Source organism: Podarcis melisellensis (genome assembly GCF_964234715.1).
Source record: "Podarcis melisellensis genome assembly, chromosome: 2".
NCBI lineage: Eukaryota > Metazoa > Chordata > Lepidosauria > Squamata > Lacertidae > Podarcis > Podarcis melisellensis.
Window position 1 is genome coordinate 34590939 of NC_138529.1, and position 23316 is coordinate 34614254.

The window sequence follows — 23316 nt, forward strand, 5'->3', positions numbered from 1 at the left end:
CCATAGCGGTCAACTTTCAGATTTGAAAATAAGGGATCAGCAGCCTCACCTGTCCCTAGGACAGTCTACGGGATATCTAACAATCCGGGGAAGCAGCGGGAAACAGTGCTGGAATAAGGGAATTTCCCGCAAAAAAAGGGAAGGTTGACAGATATGCCCCACACCCATCTGACTGGGTTGCCCCAGCCATTCTGGGCAGCTTCCAGCATATATAAAAGCATAATAAAACATTAAACACCAAAAAATTGCTGCCTTCAAATGTCTTCTAAAGGTTGTATAGTTAACTTATCTCCTTGGGTGAGGAGGCTGCATAATTCCAGACCCTCCAACATTTCTCTGGTGGAAATGGGGAGGTCCGAAGGAAAAGCGGGGCATTCTGGGATCAAATCAGAAATCAGGATGGCTTCTGTAAATCCAGGACTGTCCCTAGGAAATTGAGACACATGGAGGGTCTGTAAAGGCCCAAATGACATTAAGTGCGCCCACATTCCACCTTATTTCTGAAAGACCATCTCATTCCCTACAGACCCTCCCCTCTGCCTGCTTCAGCTTTTGGAGAATGCAGAAGATGCACCTCTTTACACCTTTGACACCTGGGATGCATGTTTTAAGGGCCCCTCTCTATTCCTTTGAGTACAATCTGTTTTTAACTGCTTTTAAATTTGAGGTTTAAATAGTAACCAACCCTGGGACCTGCTGTTGAAAGCGGGGTAATAAATTGAATTATGATAATAATATGCTTACTGCAGAAGGGTAAGCCAGCCCTGCTGAATTTTGGGGACTCCTCATCGTCCTGTTGAGGGAAAATCCTAGACTTGGCCCAATGGGGCTTGCATTTTAAGCAAGCTTGCTTGGGATTGGGTAGTTATTTCACCCTAAGCCGCAGAGGCCTACACTTACTCACCCAGAAAGGCACACTTTATTTCATTTGGACTTGCTTTCTAGTATGTATTCTTAAGGTAAAGGTAAAAGCTAGAGGACCCCTGGACAATTAAGTCCAGTCAAAGTTGACTATGGGGCTGGGCTGCTGCACTCATCTCGCTTTCAGGCCGAGGGAGCCGGTGTTTGTCCGCAGACAGCTTTAAGGGTCATGTGGCCAGCATGACTAAACCGCTTCTGGCACATGGAGGACCATGACGAGGAAACACCGTTTACCTTCCCGACGACCATGACGAGGAAACACCGTTTACCTTCCTGGAGCAGAGGTACCTATTTATCTACTTGCCCTGCTTTGCTTTCAAACAGCTAGGTTGGCAGAAGCTGGGACAAAGCAAAGGGAGGCTCAGTGGTTTAGACCACAGCGCCACCCACGTCCTTTTATGTGTACTTAAGAGTGCAGTGTAAGGTGGCCAACATTTAATCTGGCCAGACTTTTTATCAGCATGGTAGCAAGCCAGACTCAAGAAATGGGGGCACCCTGGGATTGCTCCCTTTTCCCTTGAGTCCGCACAAAGTCAATGTGCCCGAATTAGCACACAAATAAAGGAGCATGCCCATATCTCGATTGGGATAGGAACATGCTGGAATTAGAAGGCAGGACTCTTCTGTTGCCTTAAGTTGTTACCTTCTTTCAAAGAAAGGCTTACTGTGCCTTTCAATGTATGCGTGACATTCGTATACACTTTGTGTGCTTTATATTACTATGTCTCAAACCATTCACCTGTTGAATTTCTGCCTGCTGTAAAGTTACATTTGTATGACAAACACTGTATTTCATAAACCGCAGTGATAACAAACCTTCTGTGCCACCATGCTGATTCCATTATACCATGAATGGGTGCCCTTTCTGATACTGACTGATCAACAAAAGGCAACACTTAGGCTAATATTGTATTGGCAATATTTATGAAACACTATCCATTGTTTCTTAATTCACAAACAAAAGCCATATAATTCATGCAAGATGTCACGAACGAATAGAAGTCAAATAAATATTCCATCAACAGAAATGCTTAGAATGGTGTGGAACCACAAAGAAACACTGAAGTTGAGGCAGAAAGCCTTTCCACAGTTCATACCTATATCAAGGTTTGGTTGAGAATGAACTGGAGCCGGGTGGCATCTGGTTGGCCGCTATGAGAACAGGATGCTGGACAAGATGGGCCATTGGCCTGATTCAACAGGCTCTTGCATTCATAACTATGGTGTTAAACAGTACATAAATTGTTAAAAGAAATGAATAACATTTCTACCTTTGTGCCAGTTCAAACACTGTTAGCAGCCCTTCCTTAATAGCCTCTACAGTTGCATGCCAATAAGTCCCTCCTCTCCACCACACACCATAAGAAGATTAATAAGTAACATTTTAGTCACTCTGTTTAACACCCTTCCTCTGGGCAACTCAGCAATGATAATCCATCAGATTTCAATGTCACCTCTGTCATTTGATAAATAATTTGGAACTACTTGGTATGAGTATAGTTGAATAGTGAAATATACTCAGGAGTCCTGTAGTGATTTCATGCTCTTTATTGCAGCTTATAAAACAGTGATTGAATTGCCCCTCCCCAACCCTCAGGCTTTTATATACATTATTTACACAATGAGTCCCGTCTGATTGGCTGATTCTGCTTCGCTCCTGGAGCCTGATTGGTCTTTTCCTGCAGGCCAATCAGTTGTTGCATTCTGCGATCCTACCAGCCTAATAGGCTGATTATCTTCCTCCTGGAGCCTGATTGGTCTTCTCCTGCAAGCCAATCAGTTGTTGCATTCTAGGATCCTACTTGCCTATTGTATTAGGATCCAAGCTTAGCACCTAACAAATACAAAACATTCCTGCTTTTGGAGAAGCCCAGTAACCTTGACAGGAAGGGGAAAAAACTGGCAGCCTTAACTGTGCGACTTCTTTAGCCATGTCTCACAACTGCTACCCATTTAAGCTGCTGCTAACTAAACCACAAGGGACAAGACAGGACAAGCTGGGTTTGAGGTTTGTTTGTTTTTAATCTGGCCATTTAGGAAGCCTAGTAGACAGACTAGAGCAGCATAATGCCAGGAAGGGTAGATAGATTCTACTTGTCACAGCAAGTGCAGCATTCTCAGGGGTAACATCATCATAAGGTGTTCATTTTTTATTATTATACTTCAATCCTGTCCTTTGTTCAGGAAGTTCAGAGCAGGGTACGGTGGGAGCTGCTAGGTAGCAGGTCTCCCAGCCCCCTATGCTCACCCTGCTGAGACTTGCTTAGCTTTCACAATGAATCAAAGTAATTTCTCTCTGGTCATGTGCTGGGCGATTCTTAAGCTCATTTTTAAATCTGGAAGTAAAGCTATCCCTGAATGGAAATGATTTGTGGATACAGATTTGCTTTGCAGCTGATCTTTACTCCAAAGTAAAACCCTAGGGAAGTTTTTAATGTGTGACATTTTAATGTATTTTTAAACTTTGTTGGTAGCCGCCCAGAGTGGCTGGGGAACAAATAAATTATCATCATCATTATCATCATCAATGTAGCTTAGCTTTAAAGGAGCGACTGCAGTTCAAGGTGGTAACTGGATTATGTGCACACTTTAAACCAAAGGTAGAATTCAGCCATATACCTAGCACGTTCAAAGGAAAAATGGGAACAAAGAGAGATGTTTTAGCTTCTCTGATCTTTTTCTAAAAATGGAGCTAGCTGTTCGGTTTTCACACCGTTTTGCCAGTTAGTGAGGCCTCATTGAAAGAACTACAATAGTCTCTCCCTCACCACCTTAAAATATCCGTGGAAGATGGTTGAGCTTTTGTCATTCTTTGAAGGAATCGGTCTCTTAACAACGCTAAAAGTCTTATGCAGTTCCTGAACTTTACTAGCAGGTATAATCCTACTGAAACCAATGTATATGAGATTATTTGTTTCAGAAGCGAGCCTATAATAAGGTAGATCCAGGCTGCAGTTCAATATACCTGGCTGAGAGCAAGTCCCATTGCCCTCAAGGAGCCCTAGGTCTGATGTCTTCATGAAATTACCCCTCTGGCTGGCGCCTTCCTCTCAAGTGGGCAAATAGGTTGGCAGCAGGTTCTTGAGAACTGCCATTTAAATTCATTACAATAACCCAGAATAATACTGCATTGGATGCACTGTGGGGAATTTTAATGGTAGCTAGACCCAAGTACCCAAAGCATCGGGTTAGGAAAATAGTGGGCTCTGCCAGAGCAATGTGTTCCTGACAGCCGTCCAAGTGTGCCAAATGGTGACATTATCATTTATTTATACCTCATAGCTACTATAGTAATTTTATCAGTACAGCCCAAACAGTATTATCTTTTTTGGAGTAAAACAATTTGAACCTTTATCACCAAGGGATGGGTTGAAAAACCTCAGAACATAAATTTCTGGCAAGTTACTAAATTCTTTTTCTTTTTCAGGCTCCTGCCAAACTGCTGGAGAATTTCAAACTAATCCGCTCTTAAAAAGTAAGTGAAATTCCTTCCCTCATTCCCCCCCCCACTAACAAAGTGGTGCAGCTGTGGATCCAGTTTTAAATTACTACATAACAGTAACATAAATTACTACATACTCAGTGCTTTTTTTCTATATTAAAAAAATGTTTAGCTACTCTCATTTTCCTACTCATATTGAAATACTGCCCCTCAATGAGGCCAAACTTAGATTCACAAAATGTTTAGGGGTATACATACCCCTGCGTCTCCCCACAGAAAAAAGCACTGTACATACTACAGTGTAGTTTTAAATTACTACATAACAATATGTTAATATTGTTGAAAGGAGGAAGGGGTTTGGTACTCCAAGCCTATTCCTTCCTTAGTCCACTAGTATGAATTCATAACATAATTTCATTCTGTATTAACTGAGCCATACCGTTTTGAGAATTACACACACACACACACACAGAGAGAGAGAGAGAGAGAGAGAGAGAGAGAGAGAGAGAGAGAGAGAGAGAGAAACAGACCGACAGATATTTTTCAGCCATGCCCAAGCTGTTGGAGAATTTCACTTGCCCACCAGAGAATATTCAGTAATTTTTTCAATTTCACCACCCACAGTTATGACGGACAATTTGGTGGGCAAATTTTCACACAGCCTGAGGATGTATACCCATTTAAGCACTTCTGGCACTTTTTGATTTGTTGTGATATTTTAAAATGAGATTTTAGATTGTTTTCATGGTTGAGTAGGTATTATGTGTTCTTCATGTTGGAACCTGTTCTGGGTTTTATTTTAATGAAGAGCAGGCAAAGAGCCGCTCAAATAAATAAACAGTCTGCAGACAAAGCCATTGAGTTGACCAAACACGGGTGCATCTGAGGAATCGCTGCATGTGGTCTGAAACACCCCCTGAATTCGAAGGCTGTATGCACATTCCTGTTTACTCTGCATGCACTGCCCTCTGGTTTGGCAAGCAGTGTACACTTATTTGCCACAATCCATATGTATATTGTGTCCTGTCATTTTTAATGAAATGTTGCATTAAAAAAATTATACTTTTCAGTTTACAACAAACACAAAGCATAAATTTAAATTATTCCACACATCATATTTTCATTCCCCCCATTCTACTGTTTCTTATATCTATTCTACTTTTTATTGCATTTCCAAGTAAACCCTATTTGTTATGTATCCCAAATAGTCATTATAAGTTTTCTGTTACTGCACGTTTTTACTATAATCCTGCTAATGTCTTGACTTGTTTACAATAATGTTGCAAATAACCGGTTTCCATTCTGTATTTAAAAGTTTATCGTCTTGGCTTCTTATTCTTCCAGTATGCTTTGCCATTTCTGAGTATTCTAATAATTTTTCTTGCCATTCTTCTTTGGTCGGGACGGTTTCTTCTTTCCATCTTTGGGCAAAAATCACTTGAGCTGCAGTAGTCGCATACATAAATAATTTTTTGTATTGCTTAGGTAACTCTAGTCCCATAATTCCCAAAATAAATACTGCATTTTGATGCATTCCCACCCCAAACTAGTTTCAATTCAGATTGAAACAATCTGGCTACATTTCAAAATGGTAATGTATACACATCCTATACCTGTATGAGGCAGTAAAGCATGTTCCAAGTAGGATCAGCTATATAGTTTGGAAAGGTTTGTTTGTTTTGTCTGTTCTGTATAGGTACAGCTGCCTCTTGTGATATAATCGGTCTTCATCAACATTTGACCACCAGCCATTGTGAATCAAGATGGCAAACCAAAAGACTGGCTGTTTTTTGGCATTGGTCCGGCTGTTGCTCACGATACCATAGCCAAACTTGGCACAAAGTCTCCCAGTATGGAGGCAGCAGTCTTCATCAATGTTTGGAGGGCCCTACAACTCACAAATTACATTATCCATTTAAAAATTTCAATTTTCTCCTCCCCTCCCCTTTCTATTTCCCAGGCAGCACTGGAACACTTTGCACTAGTGCTAAATGCAATTATATCCAGCAGCTCCACAAAGGTTTCTTAAACTGGCACCCAAAGCTGTGCAATTAATGATGCTCCCTTTTAAAAAAATTAATCTGTCCACATGGATTCAAGCACACAACAAAAGTTACGCAAACACCTCTGGAACAAAATGGGATTCAAATGTTTGAAATATATCAAATCCTTCAGCAACCATTTTTTTCTCATTTTCCTTGCTGTGAGCGCTCAGCAAGCAACAGATGCTGCCTAAAAGAAACAGGAATTGCACATTAAAAACATTTAAGAATTTGTGTCTGTTGCATCCTGTGCTGCCAAGCTGGGAACAGATGATGCCCAAGCCTCGCAGAGTTGGCTTAAACAGAGAATCAGTTGTAATGTAGTTTAGAGACAAGCTTACAGCACAATTTGAATATCTCAGCTATACTAGCTTGAGGCTAAAATGCTAAGCACGTTTACCTGGGAGTAATTCAGTGGGACTTGCCTCCAAGTTATAAACATGCAAAGAATGGTGCTGTAAGGTGCACTGGCTAAGCTCCCAGAAACACAAAATATTCAGCATGATATATTTTATTAGTTCAACATCTTTGATAAAGGTTAGTCATGCAAGCTTTTTGAGCTGCATAGTATTCTTTAATTGACAGTTTAAGGGTGTGTTGATGTTACCACCTTAGATTGCAGAGTTGTGTGTTTTCCAGTGCATTTCACAGCACTTACACACACACACACACACACACACACACACCCCAGCTGTTCACATCAGCACTGCTTTATTAGTGTGAGGTTAAATTCTGCTTGTTTTCATATCAAGGATTGTAAAAGGGGCAGCAATCTCTTTACCCCATGCCTGCTAGATTCATACTGGGCCTTACAGCGCAGTTGTAAACACGTCTACTTGGAGTAAGTCGGGCTGAATTAATGGGGCTTACTTCCAGGTAAGCAGTTTTAGGATTGCAGCCTTAGTAACACCTTTGCAGTATATATATAAAAAATGTAGATACTCTAGGTCATTTTGCTAACAGAGGCAGTAGGATTGTAAGCAACTAAAGAACACCTAAGGAGACAAGAAAAAATTATTTGGAAGAAAATAATAAATACAATTTGGTTGGGGTTTTTTTTAAGATAATCAGAAGTCGGCGCTGTGAAGAAGGAAAAAACACAGGCAGGGAACAGGCTTCCTGATAATAATACCAGCTGATCATTTTTAGTCCTGCATTTATTTATTCAGGGTGCTATCTTATACACAGTGGCCTGGGAGTGACCCCTATTTAACTCAGTGGGACTTACTTTTGAATAGACATATATAGATTTGTGCTGACAGCATTACTGATGTGTATTTCTTCCTCCCCGCCCAACCCAGCTCCTCCCTCCTCGCCAATACTCCCCTGCAAGCCTAAATAGGAAACTCAGTGTTATAAACACACACTTACTCTTTGGGCAGTGCTAAACATTCGGTGGGAAACCTGATATCTATGCAGAAAGCTCCATGAGGCTGTTTGGATATACAAAGCTTAGGGGTTGGCTGATGGCTGAGCTGCTCGGCCTCAAGGCACACGGTCCTATTTCCTTGCATTTTGCAACAGAAATGTCTGGTGAATTTTGAGCATCTCAAAACTTCCCGTCCTTATATTACCTGGTGTGGAGGACTGGGCACATGGAACATCAAAGGGCTTGGGGGAGAGGAAGGGCAGGGAGTTTCCCAGAAGAGAAAACAAAATTACATCCTTTTCCAGGCAGCCTTCTAAGTAGTAAATGGCCGCTCAAGAGGTCGCAGCTGCTGCATTTATAGCCTAGAGTCTACTATAGTCTCAGAGTAAGGTGAAATGATGCAATGTAACTGCACACTAAAATGGCAGAAGAGAACATTTCAGTACACATGCAAATATGGCAAGCCACACCATTGGCTCCGACATGGCAAGCCACACCTGTCAAAATCCTCCTTCTGTGCAATTATTGTAGGTACACTGGTTCTGTTTTCTGTGGCACCCAGTCACTCCAGATCTTTGTAGGCTTTAACAATGACAGTGTTCAGTGTTCAGTTAGTTTTCAAAACCAATTTTCTAGTTCGCATAGGGTGAAAATGTGGAAAAGTACAAACGGTGTACTTTAGAAATTAAAAGTGGGTATGGCTGAAAATCCAGTACAGTGGTGCCCCGCAAGACGAACGCCTCGCAAGACGAAAAACCCGCTAGACGAAAGGGTTTCCGTTTTGGAGGCGCTTCGCAAAACGAATTTCCCTATGGGCTTGCTTCGCAAGAAGAAAGCCCATAGGGAAATCTCCGGGGACCTCTTTTAAATGCTAGCGGTGGGGAGCAAAGCCTTCCCCCCCCCTGGCCTTCAGAAGAGGTCCAGGAAGGCTGGCGGGGGCCGAAAGGCTTTGCTCCCCACCGCCAGCATTTTAAAAGCAGTCCGGGATAGCAGGGAAGCGCTTCCCGCTATCCCGGACGGCTTTTGAAGGCAGGTGGGGGGAGCAAAGACTTTTGCCCCCAGCCCGCCTTCAGAAGAGGTCCTGGACCTCTTCCGAAGGCGGGCGGGGGGCAAAAGTCTTTGTCCCCCCTGCCTGCCTTCCCCGGAGAGCGGAGAAACGCAGCGCTGCGTTTCTCCACTCTCCCGGGAAGGCAGGGGGGGAAAGCAAAGACTTTCGCCCCCCGTCGGCCTTCAGAAGAGGTCGGGGGACAGACTGTCCCCGGACCTGGTCTGAAGGCGGTTTCCATAGGAACGCATTAATTGATTTTTAATGCATCCCTATGGGAAACCGTGCTTCGCAAGACGAAAAACTCGCAAGACGAAAAGACTTGCGGAACGAATTAATTTCGTCTTGCGAGGCACCACTGTAATTCTCTTGAGTACCTGAATCCTGTGCAGTCTTAGCCTCCAATCCCATACACATTTTCCTGGGTGTAGGTCCCACTGAGCTCAGTGGAGTTCCTTCTGAGCAGACAGGCAAGGACTGCTCTGTTGGTGTGTCTCAGACTACTGCAAATCAATAGGCATCACTGTCCCTAACTGTGAGGAGTGCAGCCTATGCAGAGATTTTCTCCTGGCAAATCTTAGTTCTTTAACTGCAGGCTGTGCCTTTCACACTCCCTCCTACCACCACTCCCGGTTGCGCTTGCAAATTTTGCAAACTGCAATCAGAATAAATTACGCAAATCGAATACAACATTCTGCATAATTTATTCTGAAACATAGAGGTGGGCAGAATATATCTCGTCGTATCATCTGGGAACATGGCAGGTTGATAAAATCCCCAGCTAAATGCAAAATGGTGAATCGAGGGAGTAACAAAGCCAGTCACTTTGGTTAGAGTCTGTTATAACATCATGAAACAGGCTGCAGAACCCTTCTGGAGCAGGCAATAATTCAATGTTATGCTTGCAAATATCCATAAAGCGCAAGCCATTATGTACAGCGCCAGTGTTTTACGGTGCACTTGCTGTTGCTGCAGCTGCAGCAGAGTATTTTATGCTGCCATACTGCAGTGGAGTGGTGCAAAATGACAATAACACTGCAAGAGAAGATCCTACCAGAGTTTTTTTTTAAATGCAAAATCAGGAGCCCAATTGCTGTTTTCTCTCTTAGGTCAAACAAAGCCATAACACAGCATAATTTTCATAGCTCTGCAATTCTACTCAAATACAGGCCATGCACAGGATTTTGTAGACTGGATTATTTGAATTTGAAAGTACTAAAGACGGTGGAGAAACCCAGCCATATAAATAATAATAAATTTTAAATAAACAAATTATTGTGCCAGCTCCACCTCAAAATTTTCCAGAGGAAGCTAGCACCCCAAGAAGTGGGAATTTTACACCTACCAAGCTAAGCCTACTAGATCATCTCCATCTACCCGCAAGCCTTCCTATTAAGCAACCCCCCTGAATACCAGCTGCTGTCAATGAGATGGCTGTTGCCTTCATTATGTCCTGCCTCCAAGCTTCCCAGAAGCGCTTCACTGACCACTTTTGGAAGCAGCTGTGCTGGGCAAGGTGGATACGAATGGTCTGCCCAAGATTGCAATCTGAATACAGTGGTACCTCTGGTTAAGAACTTAATTCGTTCTGGAGGTCTGTTCTTAACCTGAAACTGTTCTTCACCTGAGGTACCACTTTAGGTAATGGGGCCTCCCGCTGCTGCTGCGCCACCAGAGCACGATTTCTGTTCTCATCCTGAAGCAAAGTTCTTAACCCGAGGTACTATTTCTGGGTTAGTGGAGTCCAGGTTCGCGTCTCCGCTCCTCCACATGCAGCTGCTGAGTGACCTTGGGCCAGTCACACTTCTCTGAAGTCTCTCAGCCCCACTCACATCACAGAGTGTTTGTTGTGGGGGAGGAAGGGAAAGGAGAATGTTAGCTGCTTTGAGACTCCTTAGGGTAGTGATAAAGCGGAATATAAAATCCAAACTCCTCCTCTTCTTTTTGCCACCCGTGTTTTGAGATACAGGCAGCTGTTAGCATTATGACCTACCTGAGACACTTGCTGCCTGAGGCAGAACAGTAAAGGCCATCCTGCCCCGGCTGTATCAAAATGGAAAAAACCAAAACACTTAAGACTGGCCGCATTATTTTGGCAGGAAATCCAACAATTGCCTCTCCTTGGGAGAGGAAAGGCACAATAATAACAACTTAAATAGCTAATAATTTGCTGCCCTTTGTGACATGTAAAACCAGCTGCCTGGGGTGTGTACCTCATTGTGCTCACAAAGCCCAGAAGTGGACAATTTCCCAGAAGCCTTATTTATTTCCAGAGTCTCCTGTTGCCAATTGCAGAATACATACAGCGCTGTGAAGAGCTATTCGTTGCATTTAAACGTTTTGCCAGCAGGGGGAGCCAGATGGTGGGGAATTTAAAAGGCAAAGGGAAGTCCAATCCGAATTGTTATCAGCCCCTTGTTGGGCAGGTGCTAATTTCAGTTGAGAGGGGATGGCCACTACGGAAGGGCCTGGGGAGCTTTGTAAAATCATTCCCTGAATTTTAGTGGATTAGAAAGCAGTGGATGTTCCATTGGACTGAAGAGAGACATGTGCAATGTCTCACTTCTATCCATCCCACCCACTCAAAAAAATCATGAAGACAAGTGATGGTTGTGATTGCTGCTGTCAGTTTTCTTGGCAGTACTCTTAGGCAGTGCTGCATATTTCTGTCGCTGTGCCTCCTTGCGGGAACAGATGACACTTGTTGGTTTTCTTCCGTCAGAGGATACACACAGGAGCTCTGGCAGAAAAGAATGTTGGCAGCTCTGATTTCAGCCATCAGGTTGGCAAGAGTTACATCCAGGCCATTAAATATGATACTGACATGGGACCCCCCCGAGGGAGGGGGGAGAATGGGTGAGAGAAACTGGTATACTTGGGCAAGAGAAGTCTGAACAAACGAGAAAGAACTGCTCTTATAATTATTATACTTTTTTCCTTTTTCCTTTCTCCTCCTGTGAAGAGGCTGCATTTTAATGTTTCAGTGTTTTAATGTTGTATTTTAATCTTGTTTTTAAGTTGTATTCATTCAACTTGTTTTTATTATTGCTTGTTAGCTGCCCTGAGCCCGGCCTTGGCTGGGGAGGGCGGGGTATAAATAAAAATTATTATTATTATTATCATTATCATTATTATTATTTTCTTCCACAATATTTATTTATTATCAACATTATGTTTTCAAATTTTGCAAGAAGGCTTTTCCATCCAACAATAATTTGTTGCTCGCCCTTAAGGGATTGTTGAATATTGCTTTATTTTATATAGGTTGTTCATTTGAAAAGTTATTGTGACTTTTTTGTATTGGATCAGATTGTTACTATTAATGTTTGATATTTTATTGTGTTTCTATATGTGTTGGAAGCTGCCCAGAGTGGCTGGGGCAACCCAGCCAAATGGGCAGGATATAATTTAAATTATTATTATTATTATTATTATTATTATTATTATTATTATTATTATACCACCCCCCAAAAGGTCTCCAAGAGGCTTATAACTTAACATAAGCATAGGCAAAAATATAATAAAAACACATTTACACAAAAACACATGCAATTAGAAAAAACCAACAACCCACAGTTAATTACTATCATTGCAAAGCCCTAGTTCCAAGTTGAGGTCATGAAGAAGATAGGTGTTATGAAGATCAAACCATGCAGTTTGAAAGCACTGCTCAGATGGGTATGGGAGGCCTTTATCCACAAGCCCCTGAGACACACACACACACACACACACACACATTTCAGCCACAACTCCCTGTACCCTTCTAAAAACAACAGCAAAGGAGGCTCTCCCTCTAACTCAGCTGGTGCCAGAGGCAGATATTTATTTATTTATTTGATTGATTGATTAACATACTGCCCATAAGATCCCAGGGCGGTTCACAGAATAGGACAGCGCAACCGATTTCATCCCCTCCACTGGGCTCCAAGCCAAGGGGTGCTGCTGCAGGGCCTCGCGACTATGATGTAGTGCATGTGCAAGAACGGAAGGCTTGGAGGCACGAATTTTGGCCTTCTGCAGGGTGCCGTTGACATCTGAAATGCCAAAGTCCACCCCCACCCCCCGGGGAGTGCCACCTGTTCTCATATACTGTAGGAACAAAGGAGCCTGCCTTGTACCAAGAGAGACTGTTGGTCCTTTTAACTCAACATTGTTTACACTGACCAGCAGCACCCCTCCTGAGTACAGGCCAGGAGTCTTCCCAAGTCCTGTTCAGCGATTCAGCCTGGATCATCTCCTGCCACTGAGCTATGGCCCATCCTTCAACCCACCTCTTTGTTAAGAGCTTTGTCAAAGGCCTTTTTGGAAGCCCCCGACTATCTGAATGCTGTTTTAACCATTTTATCGATTGTTCGTTACAGATTTTTTTTTTTATCATCGACCTCCTCTTAATCTATTATAGGCTGCAATCCTAGCCTCACTTACCTGTGACTAAGTCCCATGGAATTTAACAGGGCTTACTTTTAAGTAGTGGGACACGGGTGCCACTGTGGGTTAAACCACAGAGCCTAGGACTTGCCGATCAGAAGGTTGGCGGTTTGAATCCCTGCGACGGGGTGAGCTCCCATTGCTCGGTCCCAGCTCCTGCCAACCTAGCAGTTCGAAAGCACATCAAAGTGCAAGTACCGTATTTTTTGCACCATAACACTCACTTTTTTCCTCCTAGAAAGTAAGGGGAAATGTCTGTGCGTGTTATGGAGCGAATGCCTGCAGGTGGCGGGGGGGATCTGCTGCAGTTGTGAGCAGAGGATCCATGGTTCCCCTTCCTTCCCTCCTCCGTGGCTCGCTTTGAAACAGCAAAGCGGGAGAAGAGCCGCTGAGTGGGGAGGAGAGAGGGACAGAGAGCATGCTTGCTTTAAAGGAGCAAAGCGGGAGAGGAGAGGAGCCGCTTACACTTACACTTACTCCTTTAAAGCAAGCAGGTTCTCTGTCCCTCTCTCCTCCCCACTCAGCTCGCTAAATAGCATTATTCGCAGCATCCTTCTCCACACACCCCACGCGTGCTCCTTGTCCCTTGAGTGCTTTTCCTTCCCTCCCCACTTAAAACGTGGTTACAAAGCACGGATCCACATGGATCCTGAGGATTTTTGCACTGGGTCACCCCAAATTCACCATCAGATCACATAGCATGTCCCTGGCTACATCATGCACCAAAAAAATCATGCACCCACTGTTGCCTGGGGTCGCAGTGGTGCAAAAACGTGGTTACAAAGCATGGATCCACATGGATCCTCAGGATTTTTGCATTGGGCTACTCCAAACTCACTGTCAGATCACATGTCTGTGGCCACAGCATGAACCACAAAAATCATACATCCACTGTTTCGTTTAGAATTTTTTTTCTTGTTTTCCTCCTCTAAAAACTATGTGCGTGTTATGGTCTGGTGCGTGTTATAGAGCGAAAAATACGGGTAGATAAATAGGGACTGCTCCAGCAGGAAGGTAAACGGCGTTTCCGTGTGCTGCTCTGGTTTGCCAGAAGCGGATTAGTCATGCTGGCCACATGACCCGGAAGCTGTCTGCGGACAAATGCCAGCTCCCTCAGCCAGTAAAGCGAGATGAGTGCCGCAACCCCAGAGTCGGTCACGACTGGACCTAATGGTCAGGGGTCCCTTTACCTTTACCTTACTTCTAAGTAGACATGGGGAATATTGCATTCTTAGTTGTTTTAAGGGATGTCTTTATTTTAAATGGATTTTTTCCCAAGTGTTTTCTTTTAACTGCCTAGGAAGTTGTTTTATTGAACCAGGGCAAGATTGGGCGGGGTGGGGAGAAATATGATTTAAACAAATGGCATAATGAATTCGCTCAGCGACGGCTTCCTATAGATTTTAAGACACAAGTCCTGCCTGTTTGAAAGATGCCTGAGATTTGAGCCCGTATCTGACAAATTTGTGGAATTCACTGCATTTGAAGTTCGCTTCTGAGATGAAGCTCACACCACATAATAACAAAATCTGTATCTGTCTGCCTAGATCCTTGCATGGCTTTCATCTTTGCAGAATCTGAGTGCCTTGGGGTTCCTCTAAATCAATTATCTTTACACTGTTTGCGAACGCCGTGTAAGTCTTAATATAGGGCTGGTTTCTCTTTTCATGTGGTTTTAAAAGACGTAAAGCGGCAGCCAAGACAGCCTGTGACTGTAGAATGAGAGCAGAGGGAAAGGACTGGGCGAGGGGGAAAAGTGGGTCGTTTCTGTTTCTTGCTGATTTTAGGACAGCAAATCAATTGGATTCAAAACTTGACCCCCCCCCTCAAAAAGCAAAATGGAGCCTGGCCACATGAGCGTAGGCAACGTCCTTCATAAACAACCTTGTTCTGCCGCCACCACCACAATAATAATAATAATATTATTCAATATACAGGACCTTTCTTTTCTTTTGGCTTTGCGGCTTTGCTGACCTGGTTTCATGGTAAGCATGCACAATGTCACAAATTGGATTGTGACATCACTTGGAGAATTAGGGATAAAAGCAGGCAGATTAGACCTATATTAATGGCACCAGGCAGGTACGCTACAATTCCCCCATGAGATACAGGACAAGAATGGTGGAGCAAAAGAACAATACATTATTAACTCTGTCATGGGGGTTAAAACTTATTAAGAGGTATATTCTAATTTAGACTGTAACTTATTATATTATTATAGTAAGGCCCTTGGCAAGTTACGCTTAGAGGCAGCAGTAGGTGCTTTGTAAGAAATGTGTTCATATTTACCGTATTTTTTGCTCTATAAGACACACCAGACCATAAAATATATAGTTTTTGGAGGAGGAAAACAAGAAAAAAAAAATCTGAATCCCAGAAGCCAGAACAGCAAGCGGGATCGCTGCGCAGAGAAAGCACCGATCCCTCTTGCTGTTCCGGCTTCTGGTATAGCTGCGCAGCCTGCATTCGCTCCATAAGATGCACACACACTTCCCCTTACTTTTTAGGAGGGAAAAAGTGTGTCTTATAGAGTGAAAAATACGGTATATTTCGTTTTATTTGTACATTTATATCTCAGCATTCCACAAGGAGCTCAAAGAGGCATACTTGATTATTCCCCAGTTTGTTCTCACAACAACCCTGTGAGGTAGGTAGCCCTGTAGTCTTCATGACAGATTGGGGATTTGAACTCTGGTCTCACAGGTCCTAGTTTGACACTAACCACCAGTCCACTAACACCAGCTCACTTGCTGAGAGCAAAGAGGGCAAAAAATGACCTCCTTTCTCCTAGCAACTTAATGATCTTTACCCATAAGGGAGAAAGGGCAGTTTCTGAAGGCTGAGTTAATGGCTGAGGCAGGTAGACTCCAGTCTTGGAGGCAGCAAACCTATTCCAAACCAAAGTCTGTTCATGAGATTAACTGAATCTCTGGATAAAATATATCTGTGTTGTCCTGAAAAACAATTTTATGCAGTGTGGCTGAATACAGCATAATGAGATTTTGGAGCAGTCCATAGTTACTCAAGTCAGAGAGGTCGGTTGAAAGCAAGGATTCTTGAGTAAGTACATCAGAGATAGTAGTCAGAGAGCTGGGTTTGAAGAAGTGGGAAACAGTTTTCAGACTGCATATACACCATGGCTATCCCCCAAAGGATCCTGGGAAATGTAGTTTGTTAAGGTTGCTGGGGACTGTAGCTCTGCGAGGGGGTAAACCACAGTTCCCAGGGTTCCTTGGGAGAAACCATGTACTGTAAAGGTGCTCTGAGTTATGGTATGGATGTGACCAATGTCCTAGGTTGTCTGCACTAACAAGAATGAGGAGTCTGTGATATGTTAGCACCACCTACCTGTTACTGGGGTAGCCTGTAGCCTAGGCACACAGTTGCACAGCCTCCCAGGTAAAGTGTTGGGACTGCGCCCACTCTCAGACCTTAGATGTCATATGGCTGAACCCCAGAGTGATGTATTCACTACTCAGAACAAGAGTCTTCTTGTGCTTATGATGCATGATTTGTGATTAGGGTGTCAGATTATGATTTGGGAAACCAGGTTACAAAACAATCGCTGCTCAGTTTCCCAATCCAGTAGCTGGCTCATAGAGCAGGATATCTCACAGTGTTGGAAGGGACCCTTAGAACCATCTACAGTGGATGCGTGCGGGAAGCACGTTCGCAACCCACAGCGTCCTCAACCTGCAGTGCTGCATCTTTGCACATGCGGGTTGCGATTTGGTCTTCTGCGCATGCGCAAAGTGCGATTTAGCGTTTCTGCGCATGTACTTCCGGGTTCAGCACAGTGTGCAACCCAAAATCGTGCTTCTGTAATCCAAGGTATGACTGTAGTCCGATCCCCTGCAATGCAGGAATATGCAGCTGTCTCTTATGGGGATCGAACTTGCAACCTGAGTGCGTTGTCGGCACCGCACTCTAACCAACTGGGCTATTGAGCTTCCCAAACACCACAATGCCATCTTAGAGTGCAGTGAACTGTTTGGTTCCCCCCCCCCCGCCATGCGTTTCACAGTACTTTCCTCCCAGCTGTTCACACCAACACGGCTTCATTACTGTCAGATTCATTTATGTTTGTATACACACCATATATGGTGTCAATGGGGTGGGGATGCTTTTCCCCCCATGCAAAGTTGTCCGCGCCTTGCCTGGTGACAAATTAGGAAAGGCTTAATAACGCTAGTTGCTGTGAAGCTGGTTTGAAAAATAAGGAATCAAACGGTAGTGCTGCATAATAATAATAATAATAATAATAATAATAATAATAATAATAATAATAATAATAATAATAATTTTATTTATACCCCGCCCTTCCTGGTTCAAAAACTGGGCTCAGGACGGCTAACAACAAATTTAAAACACTTAATTATAAAAGCAGCATAAAATACAGTATAAAACATGAATAAGAATAAAATTCAAAAATCAATTTAGAGGAAATAAGCATTAGATAATCCCCAGGGCTAGCTGGCTGAATTGGTCCTACTTGGGCCAGCGAAGAGGCTGGGGGAGAATTAGCTGTGGGGTCTCAGAGTGGGTGATCTTCATAAATGGGGAGGGGGAGGGAAGAGAAGGGAAATAAATGATCAGGCTGAATTCAAATTAAAGGCCAGGCGGAATAGCTCTCCCTTACAGGCCCGACGGAAGGAGGTTAAATCCTGAAGAGCCCTAGTCTCATGGGACAGAGCATTCCATCAGGTCGGAGCCATCACTGAAAAGGCGCTGGCCCTGGTGGAGAATAGTCTGACTTCCTTAGGGCTGGGGACCTCTAAACTATGGTTATTCATGGACCATAAGGTCCTCTGCGGGGCATACCAGGAGAGGCGGTCCAGTAGATATATAATTATAACAGTACAAAACTCAACAACAAAAGTCCAATTCAGTAAAGCAAGTGGGAAAATTCCTGCACTTCCAAAGGCCCGACAGTTTTTCACATATTTGCATATGTAAATCTTCCTGTTGCCATTCTCGACAGAGGAACAGAAGGTTACACACAGGTGTAGTCTTTGCCTGCTTGTGCACAGCTCCAGTGGGGGAGATTCACGAGCCAAAGTTGCATACCCTCCACCATTTCTCCAATTAAAATAGGGATATCCCATTCCATAACGATATCTTTACTATTTATACCCTACACATTTTACTGGGTTGCCCCAGCCACTCTAGGTGGCTTCCAATACGTATAAAAACAAAATAAAACATTAAACATTTTTAAAAAAACCACCCCTATACCCGATTGCCTTCAGACGGCTTGGGGGTCTGATAACTCCATACGCTTCAACATTACTCCAATGAAAATTAGGATGCCCTAAGGAAAAGTGGGACATTCCGGGATCAAATCAGAAACCAGGATGGTTTCTCTAAATCAGGGATGTCCCTGGAAAAGAGGAACATGTGGAAGGTCTGGGGCAGGACCTCCCTGTCGCTGAAACTGCCTCATTGGGTGCACACCTTGGAGTAGCTTGAGAAATGTAGGAGTGTACTTTTGACAATCCTATAGTTAATTCCTCGCTCTGGACATTCCTTGCCTGACAGCGCTGTGACAGCGAACTGTTTTTTCATACTTCAGCAAAGTCAAAATTCGGCTCCCACCTTCCGTTCTGCTTAACTCACTACGTCAGAGTTGCGATGCCCTGTGGTGCCCCCTAGGCTTGACACCCGGTGCAGTAAATCTGGTAGCACTGCTTTATATGTGCCTGTGCATGTGGCCAGGGAACCCCAGTTCACATATATATGAAAACACGTGGCCTTGACTTCCACATCATTTCCCCTCCTGCCACGTCTAGAGAACAAGGAGCATGCAATCAGGGACTTTATTGACAGTGTTATGTACTGAAGTTCTCACCCTGGGCCAGCAGGGGGATACTGTAGATAGTTTTCACTCAGGTCCACATATGCAAATAAGGGATTGAAAGTAACATTCAGTGATTGGATAGTTACAGAAAATGGTTACTGTTGCGTTCTAGTGGAGCTCTATATAAGCAGGCTGGCTGAACCCTTCAGTTCAGTTCTGTTCTGGCCTGTGAATAAACAAGAGCTGTTTGAAGAATCGCTGTGTCGTCTGATATGTTCACCCACAACTTAACAGACAGGGCACTTTGCACAAAGGAAGCTAGGGAGAACACAAAGAAGGGCAGATGGATAAGACTTGTCTTCTCAGAACCTTCGCAGGTGCCCTTTCTCAGGTCTCTAGAGACATAAGCCATTAACCTCCTTAGCTTGGCAAAAAAATCATAATGAACATACTGTAAGTGAGTGTTCTGTAATAGTTTGAAGGGGGTCTGATGAAATGCTAGGACTCCCCAAGGCAGAAAGTTACCTGGGTGAGGTTATAATCAGGAGCACATTCTAACCAGGCCAAAACAAAACTAGAGGAGGGGGTTTAGCAGGTCAGTGAGGGGTGTGGTTTGGGGATGAAGTGTCATGAGGGCCATATAGGGAGCCTGGGGGGGGGGCATATTTGACCCCCCCGAGACTCCTTCGCCTCTGTGCAAGTCACTCTGATGGGGTTCTGCACGGTTCTTTCGGTTGTGTGTGAGACACTCTCTCCATTTCCTAGAGTTCAGTATAATTAGAGTGAAATCAGTTGGGAAACAGAGAGACTGGAGCAGGAATTCATGCAGTCTTTGTTTTCCCATGGAGTTATGCTTCCACCTACAGCTCCTCCCTGGACAATAGGGACACTTGGAGGGTCTGTTAACCCCATAGTTTCTAAGTGATGTGTAGTGAAGTTAAGAAAGAGGTACAGTCCCTTCAGAGCCAGGATCCGTCTGATACATGATGAAGGGAAATGTTAATGGGCTAGAATCACAGGAAATAGCTACAGTAATAACCTATTGTGGATCTTATTTCTGTCCAATCTGCCTCTAGTTCTGTTGCCTCATCCCTTCAACACTTGCAATTATTGTTGCTGTCAAAAGCTGCCAAAAGAGAACTTTGCCTTCTGGGAGTGGCAGCCATGTTTGTATTTCCTCAAGGTAGAACTTTGAACCTCCGTTTCCCATTTCCTATTGCATTACTCTTTCCCACTGAGCTAACATCCAATTCATGGTTCTATTCCCTGCAATCATGCTCTTACAATATTCCATTCTTCTCCCTTGCAAAATGCTTGTTCCCTTCCTACTGATGATAGCAACACAAATTGGTTGTGGTTGTTGCTAGCATTTTATTTTTGTAATCACTGGTGCTCCCGTGGGACTCAAACCCTTCTCCTGGGAATCCCGCATGCTTGCCACCCAGCTGTCAGTCCACAGCAAGCCAATGAAAAGAGGAGGCATTAGGTAGCATGACAAGCTGTCGCATTCCTCCAGACACTCTGTGTTAATTGGCGCTTCCCATATATGACCAACCCGAGAGAGTGTTGTCAACGAGTGACACTGCGATTAGTGGGCGGGATAAGAGTTTCCAGGAACTCTGCAGAAGTGTCTGTCAACATTGCTCTAATAGCTTTTGTTTCTACGGCTATTGCTGTATTGTTGTCTCTGCTGCTGGTTGGATATAGTATTGCAACTATGATGTGCTACTGCAGAGTTAGCCAAAGTGGTGCCCTACAAATTCAGCTGGGCTGCAACACCCATCATCCCCAGTTATGGAGGGAACCATATTGGACCAGGGCTATTGGATCAGGCTGTTAAATGAGACTTGGTGGGACTTCCTTCTGAATAAGTATGCCTAAGATCAGGCAGCAGAGTATTGTACATGAGCACTTTCAAAGGACCAGCCACCCCAGAATGCCTTGATTTCAGAGATTAACACCATTTGTGGCAACTGGATCCTTGCAGCTAAAATGCTTCAGTAAAGAGGGGCATTTTGACACATGAGCCTTAAATCAACTCTGGCACAAATCTGTCCGTATTTATTGGCTATAACGTACATCTGATTTCTCTTCCCCATTCCCTTTAATTAAGTCATTCGTGATTTGGAGGCAGGAATAACATTAGCCCAGAGTGTGGTGAATGATACTGAGCTATTCAGAATGGTGGAAACAAAGACAAATTGTGAAGAGCTCCTATAACTGAGTGATCATGGGAACAAAAGCAGTAGATGATTTTCAGTGTAAGTCTAAGCCAGTGCAAAGTGATCCACTGTTGGGGGGGCGGGAGGGGGGAGGCGACATACACACAAAAACATTTTGCATTACAGTGATGGGGCCTGAACCAGCAAAGAGATCTTGTGGTTGAGTGGAAAGTTCCCTGTCAATATTCCAGTGTGCTGCAGTGATGAAAATGCAAACTCGATAGCACTTGGCTGGCTATAGCTGATCAGTTTGATGGAGACAGAGCAAGTCTTATGTTTCTATCCCATATTGACAATGTTGGGGAAAGAGAGGTTCACAATGTATTGAAGGCTGCAGTCCTATACACAGCTTACCTAGGAGTGAACTCAGTGGGGTTGCTCTGTAAGATGCACATATAACACCCTCAGATGGTTCAGAAACCCTCCAATGTCAGAATTGTGATTCTCCAAGAGCTCTTAGCCCACAGCAAGCTGCAGTTTCAGTCAAGCCACACAGATTTCCAGATGCACCTACCATGTACAGTAGTACCTCGGGTTACAGAAGCTTCAGGTTACAGATGCTTCAAGTTACAGACTCCGCTAACCCAGAAATAGTACCTCGGGTTTGCTTCGGGATGAGAACAGAAATCGTGCTCTGGCGGCGCGACAGCAGTGGGAGGCCCCATTAGCTAAAGTGGTACCTCAGGTTAAGAACAGTTTCAGGTTAAGAATGGACCTCCAGAACGAATTAAGTTCTTAACCCAAGGTACCACTGTATTGAGGTGATAGCCTGCATGTCAGTACTCCCTGGGGGTTGCATTTTGGAATAGCAGTGTGAGAATAGCCTTTTGCATGACTTCATAGAGAGGGGGAGGTGTCTGCGAATAAACCCAAGCAGGTTTACATTTGACAACATGCCCACAACAGTTTCAGCAGCACAGATGGCCCAGGACAAATGGAGGCAATATGCCTAAAGGACCGCTCCCTTGGTGGTAACAAAAAATATGGCAATCATACAATAGTTGCCAACGTGTTGTCTTCTAATGGCAACTCCAAATCTGCTGTCTCTACTGCATCGCGTAGGAATGGCTCTGCTCAGCAGTCAGCACTTGGCAGTAGAGCTAAAGGCATGGGTAGGCAAACTACAGTCTGGGGGCTGGATTTGGCCCAATCGCCTTCTGAATCCGGCCCACAGACGGTCCAGGAATCAGTGTGTTTTTACATGAGTAGACTGTGTTCTTTTATTTAAAATGCATCTCTGGGTTATTTGTGGGGCTTGCCTGGTGTTTTTACATGAGTAGAATGTGTGCTTTTATTTAAAATGCATCTCTGGGTTATTTGTGGGGCATAGGAATTCATTCATCCCCCCCCAAAAAAATATAGTCCAGCCCCCCACAAGGTCTGAGGGACAGTGGACTGGCCCCCTGCTGACCCCTGGCTAAAGGTAATCAGGGATCAACCTTGTGTTTCCCTTTAGCCCAGGGGGGTCTGGAAGCCCCAAGAGAATTTTCACCCCTTCATTCAAGGCCCTAGAGAAGTTGATTCATAAAAAGAAGGCAGACAGGAAAAAAACTGCATTACAGATTTCTTCAAAACCATGTTTTTTTTCAAGGGGAAGTTGTCACCAGCATTTTGCTCTGGCATGAATTAGTAAAAGCTGGGCTAGCATAAAATTACAAGAAGTAACATTTCCAATTTTTGCTCCGGAAGTTCTAAACTGTGTTTCCCACAGTGGTTATGCATCTTATCTATATCTTTTTCTATTGTGTGATAACTTTAGTTTTCAGGATGACCAGCCTTTTCAAAGGAAATGAATCACTGCTGTGCTTTCTTGTTTTTCCAGCTGAGCATGCTGGTTACAGTGAAGCTCGTCAATGAACTTGGCTTTTACAAACTACACTCTTTTTTCTTCTTCTTCCTTCTTCTTTTTCTTCTTCTTTTTTACAACAGTGGAAAAAAGAACGGGAGGGGGAGCAGAGCAGCCAATCAACAAAAGGAGTAGAATTTCCAGTTCAGTTCAAACAAGAGCATAGTTTTACCCTCCCCCTTACGATAAAAACCCTAACCAATG

The 23316-nt window shown here is 43.8% G+C and overlaps 1 long non-coding RNA gene across 1 annotated transcript; it reads left to right on the top strand.

Moving 5' to 3' along the window:
• Window positions 1-2735: 2735 nt before the first annotated feature.
• Window positions 2736-7144, top strand: LOC309362514. The gene is made up of 3 exons (XR_014164991.1): window positions 2736-2929; window positions 4349-4396; window positions 6060-7144. It is a non-coding gene; the product is annotated as an uncharacterized lncRNA (long non-coding RNA).
• The last annotated feature ends 16172 nt before the right edge of the window (window positions 7145-23316 follow it).